We start from the raw sequence: 6,039 nt of genomic DNA, 5'->3' as shown, positions 1-6,039 counted from the left end.
CGTTCTGGTAAATGGAACCAGACCCCTGTCATCTGACACCAACCATGTCCCTAGGCCTAGAGAGAACCAGAGGAGGACAAGCAGATAACCTGCAGCCTAAATAAGTACTGTCATCATTGCCCTGGAATCTCTCTGAAGCCTGCCCGGCTACAGCGTAGAATTCCACAGGGCACGTGGCACTCTTGGACTCCATCCAAAGGAGTAAGTTACCAGGAGGTCCTCATCCCAACATGTGCCTCTGGGACCGTGTTCCTCAGCAAGCTTCAGCACAGCGAGTGTTAATAAAATCCTGCTGCTAGTCAGCTGATCACTACATGCATGTTGATTCAGTCAAGGCTCCGTTTAGAAGCAACAACCCAATTTGTCACTCACCCATTCCTCATTCCCTCAGTGACCAGTGAGTTTGTTCATAAGGCAGGTCTGGGTGTTGGGCAGAATGAGCCTCTGCTTACTGGCCTAATCCAGAGGGCTTTCCTATGATGTGTTGTTTTCTATTACCAGCACCTCCGCTTCATGCCATACTCTTGGCTAATTGAAGCTGCTGAAGGCAAGAGGATTCCACTAATGGACTCGGCTCTCCCTCAGGGGTCAGACGCCAAGACAATGTCACAGCGGTGGAAGGAAGAGCCCAGATGGCCCGGCTCAGGTGGTGAAGGCCTTTAGAATCTGCCTTGAGGCTCTCAGTGGCTTTAGATCGAAAACCATCTTGGCCCCTTCCAGCAGCGTAAGGCATTTTATGACAGCCTGAAAGCACAGAGCTTAAACAGAATGATGATCACAGGGCAGGAATTTGGACTCCAGGAGAACTGCCTAAGCACAGATTATTTTTCTCCGGTATTTGATGAGAACAAACGAAGTAAGAATTTTCCTTTTGTTCGTCTGGCCTCTGGCATTGTTTACTTTCTTTTTATTATTCTCGAAGGCACTTAGAGCTCTGGCAGCGTTTCTGTCCTAAAATCTTATTGTCAGAGGTTTATTTTTCAGCTGTTTCAAATCATATCTGATAGAGTGAGTGCTTTGCCTGGGTTCATCGCTTTACCTCAAAAGAAATAAAGTTCACCCTTTAAATGACAATATTGATTGTCTACAGCTTTAAGTTTTCTACACTTAAGCTGCAGGCTTCATTTCAAAACCTGTTTTCCCTCATCACAGAGGAACGATGGTGGAAGTCTCACTCTGCTGGAGTCTGGGTAATGACCTAACACCGTTGTTTGGACTATCACTGCGTTTTGTCAGATTTTCACTGCGCGTGGAGTAATTCTTTGTCAATGGTGGTTCTGTCAACTGTGATTTGGAGGCAATGAGGTTTTATACTTCTGCCTGAAATTTCTTAAATATATAAGCTTTTAACGTTTGCGAAGTTGACTTCAGTCCTCTTTTAAAAGAAACCCAATATGCTGTTTTTCCTCTCCTTAATCAGGACGTGCGTCGGAGAGTCTGGACTTCACGTGCTGCTCTTCCAAAACAAGGACAGGATATCAACCCAGAAAAATGAGCCCTTCAGACCTGCGATGATCTGTGAAAAGCTCAGATGGACTTAGCAGGCATTTTCTTGACACCTGGGAAAAGTCAGCATGTGAGAGAGGGAGTAGCATTATGGTTACGAGGCTACGTTCTAGAGCTGGGCTGCCTGGTTGAATGCCAGCTACTCAGCTGTAGTGGGTTAAACGGTGCCCCCTGCAAAAAAAAAAAAAATTATATATATATATATATAAGAGCACCTCCTAACCCCAGGAACCTGTGACTGTGGCCTTATTGGGGAAAAGGGCCTCAGCAGATGTAAATACATTAAGGATTTCTGAGATGAGATCCCCCTGCAGGATGAGTCCTGTATCCAATAAGGAGAAGACACAGATGCAGAAGAGAAGGTCATGTGAAGATGGAAGCAGAGACTGGAGTGATGCTGTCATAGGCCAGGGAACACCTGAAGCCACCAGAAGCTAGAAGAGGACAGAAGTGTTTCTCCTTAGAGACTCTGGAGGGAGTGTGGTCCGGCTGGCCCCTTGACTTTGGACTTCTGGACCCCAGAACTGTGAGAGAATACATTTCCGTTGTCTTAAGCCACCAGGTTTGTGGTTATTTGTTAGAGCAGCCCTAGGAAACAAACACGTCACTTACCAGCTGAGTGACCTTGGACACAATATTTGACCTCTACAAATCGGACCCCTTGAAATGCCTTCACACAGGTGAGTGTCTGCACCTGGTATGCTCATACACATGACTTTTTTTTTCTCTTGTGACAACAGGCAAATACAACAGAGCTGAGACTTCAACCCAGTAAGTGCTGGTCAAAAGAGTCACTATCTTGCAGATGTAGAGGGCAGACTTGTGGACATAGAGGGGAAAGGGAGGGTGGAACACAATGACACATATGCACTACCGTGTATAAAATAGCTGTCTAGTGGGAAGCTGCTGTATAGCACAGGGAGCTCAGCTCAGAGCTCTGTGATGACATAGAGGGGTGGGATATGGGGAGAGAGGGAGGCTAAAGAGGGAGGGAATATGTGTATACATACAGCTGATTCACTTCATTGTACAGGAGAAACTTGTGCTTGGCACGTAACATGTGCTCAATAGGGTATTCATCACTGTTTCACTTTTACTTACCCTACAGAGTTGTGATGAGAATCAAACGAAAGAGTGTACTTAGAAGAATGCAGTGTATTCAACTGGTAATTATGGCCATGATCAAATGACTGGGTCTTTCCGCTCTCATGATCTGCCCTTGCATTTGCTTATAATTAGTGCTAACTAAGCATGTGTGAAGCAAGAAGCCAGGGGCAAAGAGTGTATACATAGAACAACACTGAGCTGGAAGCTTGGTTTTCTAGAGTCTCCTTAGGGCAGCTTCTACCCTGCTGCTGGTAAATCATTTAGGAGACTCCTGCTCTGGAGGATAGTCTTTGGAAGACCCTATGTCCCTACATGGAATGGTTGTTTGAATCCCCAGAGTGTCCCTGTTCTGAGAATGGCCAATGCATGGTTTGTTCTCCAAGGGCCATGTGTGTGTGATGTAGCCCTTGCTGATCAGCTCTGTGGTGGGCCCTGCCTCGGTCTCCAGGATTTTTCAAACAGGTTCTGAGGAAATAGAATGGGTCCTCTCTGGTGGTAGGAGAAGGCAATGGCAAGCCACTCCAGTACTCTTGCCTAGAAAATCCCATGGATGGCGGAGCCTGGTAGGCTGAAGTCCATGGGGTCGCTATAAGTCAGACTCGACTGAGCGACTTCACTTTCACTTTTCACTTTCACACAATGGAGAAGGCAATGGCAACCCACTCCAGTGTTCTTGCCTGGAGAATCCCAGGGATGGCAGAGCCTGGTGGGCTGCCGTCTATGGGGTTGCACAGAGTCGGACACGACTGAAGCAACTTAGCAGCAGCAGCAGCAGTCTCTGGTGGTGCAGCTGTAACACATGAGGTGGGGAATGTGCGGCAGCCCAGTTTGCTGCCCATCTGCCATAAGAGAGAATAAGACTGATGTGCAGAGAGCACCCAAGTGAGCACGTAGTGTGGGCCCTAAGAACATTTGAAGCCACAGCACTCCTGCCCTTCCCAAGGTCACGACTAACCTTCCAATACATTCCCTTTTTACCTAAATGGTATTTCTGTTACTTGCAACCAAGAGAATTTTCCTCTCCCTTAAGAACCAGTCCAAAAATCTCCTGTTCTGCAAAAATTCTCCTGACCTCCTCCCCACGAGATCTAGTCTGGGCCATAGAATTTTGCACTTCCCTTCCCAGGGTGGCTTCTAGTCCCCCTGAATTACTAAGGGCTTCCCTGGTGGCTCAGACAGTAAAGAATCTGCCTGAAATGTGGGAGACCTGGGTTTGATCCCTGAGTTGGGAAGATTCCCTGGAGAAGGGAATGGCAACCCAGTCCAGTATTCTTGCCATGGACAGAGGAGCCTGGCAGGTTGCAGTCCATGGGGTCACAAAGAGTTGGACACAACTGAGCAACTAATACTTTCCCTTTCTGAAATACAAAGCTTCTTAAGGACAGGGTTTAGGTCTGACTTGTCACCTGTCCCAGTGCTATGCACCAACGATAGACTGGCTTTGTTTTCCAATGAACATATGAATGATGTAGAATGTATGCACTCAGGTCAGATTACCTCTATGATCTTTTCCAAACTGGAGATTCTCTAATGGTGATCCTAAGTTATTTGTAAAGGGGGGTTCTGAAGTTTCAGTGGATGGTTCCAGAATTCCAGAAGTGATAATTTCCATTTTATGTTTAATTTTACTTCCATACCTCCATCTTTCCTTGACAAAGGTGTGTCTCTAGCACCACTCATGATTTGGAGTGATGAATTGCTGGCATCGTTCTTAGGTTCACAAATGGAGTGAGAAGGGATAAGGAAGGGAGAGAAGCTGCAAATGAGAGATAAAGAGCTATGAGAAAGCTCATGGTACGTATGTGTGTGAGAGAACTCTCCAGAAAGAGAAGTGAACTGAATTATGTGTGAAGGTCAGAGGGAGAGGAGTTGGTGCCTGCAGGAAACTTGTCTGATCAGTCATCACAGTGAAGCAACTAAACTGACAGAAGCCGTAAGAGGTTAGACTTCTCTGTTCCTGACATACGGGTGGCCAACAGGCACGTGAAAAAATGTTCAACGTTGCTAATTATTAGAGAAATGCAAATCAAAAATACAGTAAGTACCACCTCTCTCTGGTCAGCATGGCCAAAATGTCTATAAATAACAATTGCTAGAGAGGGTGTGGAGAAAAAGGAACCATCCTACACTGTTGGTGGCAATGTAAATTGGTACAGCCACTATGGGGAACAGTATAGGGCTTCCTTAAAAAACTAAAACTACAATTGCCATATGATCTTTCAATCACACTCATGGGCATATCTCTAGAAAAAACTAATTTGTAAAGACATATGCACCCCAGTGTTCACTGCAGCACTGTTTACAATAGACAGGATATGGAAGCAACGTAAATGTACATTGACAGATGAGTGGATAAAGAAGATGTGGTACATGTATACAATGGAATGTTACTCAGCCATAAAAAGGATGATACAAAAAAGGATGATGCAAATAATGCCATTTGCAGTAACATGGATGGACTGGAGATTATCATACAAAGTGAAATAAGCTAGACAATGAAAAATATCATATGATATCGCTTATATGGGAATCCAAAAAAAAAAGATACAAATGAACTTATCTACCAAACAGAAATAGACTCACAGGCATAGAAAAGCTAATGGTTACCAAAGAGAAAAGGATGGGGAGGGATTAAATTAGGAGGTTGGGATGAACATATCCACTGCTACTGCTAAGTCACTTCAGTCATGTCCAACTCTGTGTGACCCCATAGATGGCAGCCCACCAGGATCCACCATCCCTGGGACTCTCCAGGCAAGAACACTAGAGTGGGCTGCCATTTCCTTCTCCAATGCATGAAAGTGAAAAGTGAAAGTGAAGTCACTCAGTCGTGTTTGACTCTTAGCGACCCCATGGACTGCAGCCTACCAGCATTGCTCTATATAAAACAGATAAGCAACAAAGATGTATAGCACAGGGAACTATCTGAAAAAGAATATATATGTCTGAATTACTGTGCTATATACCTCAAACTAACACAATACTGTAAATCAACTATGCAATTTTTTTGTTAAGTTTTAAAGATTTCTCTGTTCCTGGCCACCTAAAAAATTACTTTCATTTCCCAAAGTGTTTTCCAGAGAACAGTCTGGTAGGGGGAGAACCTGGCTGCAAAGAGGTCATGGAACACTGAGTCTACTTTCTTCATGAAGGGAGACAAACTACTTTGGGCCATTTCTTTGAAGTCCCTCTAGAGGCTTCTAAAGGTTGGGTAGTGGCATCTGGTCTTTAATCCCAGACTTCAAACTTGTTGATTTTTGCCCTGAACCATCTGCTTCTCAACTTTCAGAGAATCTTTTCCTTTGTGACCTGTAGGGAAAGAAATATTGCATTTTTATTTCTTTCTGTTTTGCCTTCCCCTCCCAGTCACAGCGTTAGAAAGGGGGGACTTACTTGTCAGACGGTGCGCTGAAAGACGCAAAGTGC

At 44.9% G+C, this 6,039-nt stretch overlaps 1 long non-coding RNA gene across 3 annotated transcripts in view; it reads left to right on the top strand.

Annotated features, from left to right (window-relative positions):
• The first annotated feature begins 348 nt into the window (after window positions 1–348).
• The window catches only part of LOC139185744 (uncharacterized), a 47,894-nt gene continuing 42,203 nt past the window's right edge, over window positions 349–6,039 (top strand). Inside the window, exons 1-2 of one of the 3 annotated variants that reach the window (XR_011569217.1) lie at window positions 349–856; window positions 1,421–2,186. This is a non-coding gene — a long non-coding RNA (uncharacterized lncRNA). Of the gene's footprint in view, window positions 2,187–2,614; window positions 2,673–6,039 lie in introns of all 3 variants that reach the window. The other 2 variants (XR_011569216.1, XR_011569218.1) reach the window with 2 other exon arrangements.

This window comes from Bos indicus, chromosome 11 (genome assembly GCF_029378745.1).
Source record: "Bos indicus isolate NIAB-ARS_2022 breed Sahiwal x Tharparkar chromosome 11, NIAB-ARS_B.indTharparkar_mat_pri_1.0, whole genome shotgun sequence".
In the NCBI taxonomy this organism is placed as follows: domain Eukaryota; kingdom Metazoa; phylum Chordata; class Mammalia; order Artiodactyla; family Bovidae; genus Bos; species Bos indicus.
This window is presented reverse-complemented; position numbering and strand designations above follow the sequence as displayed.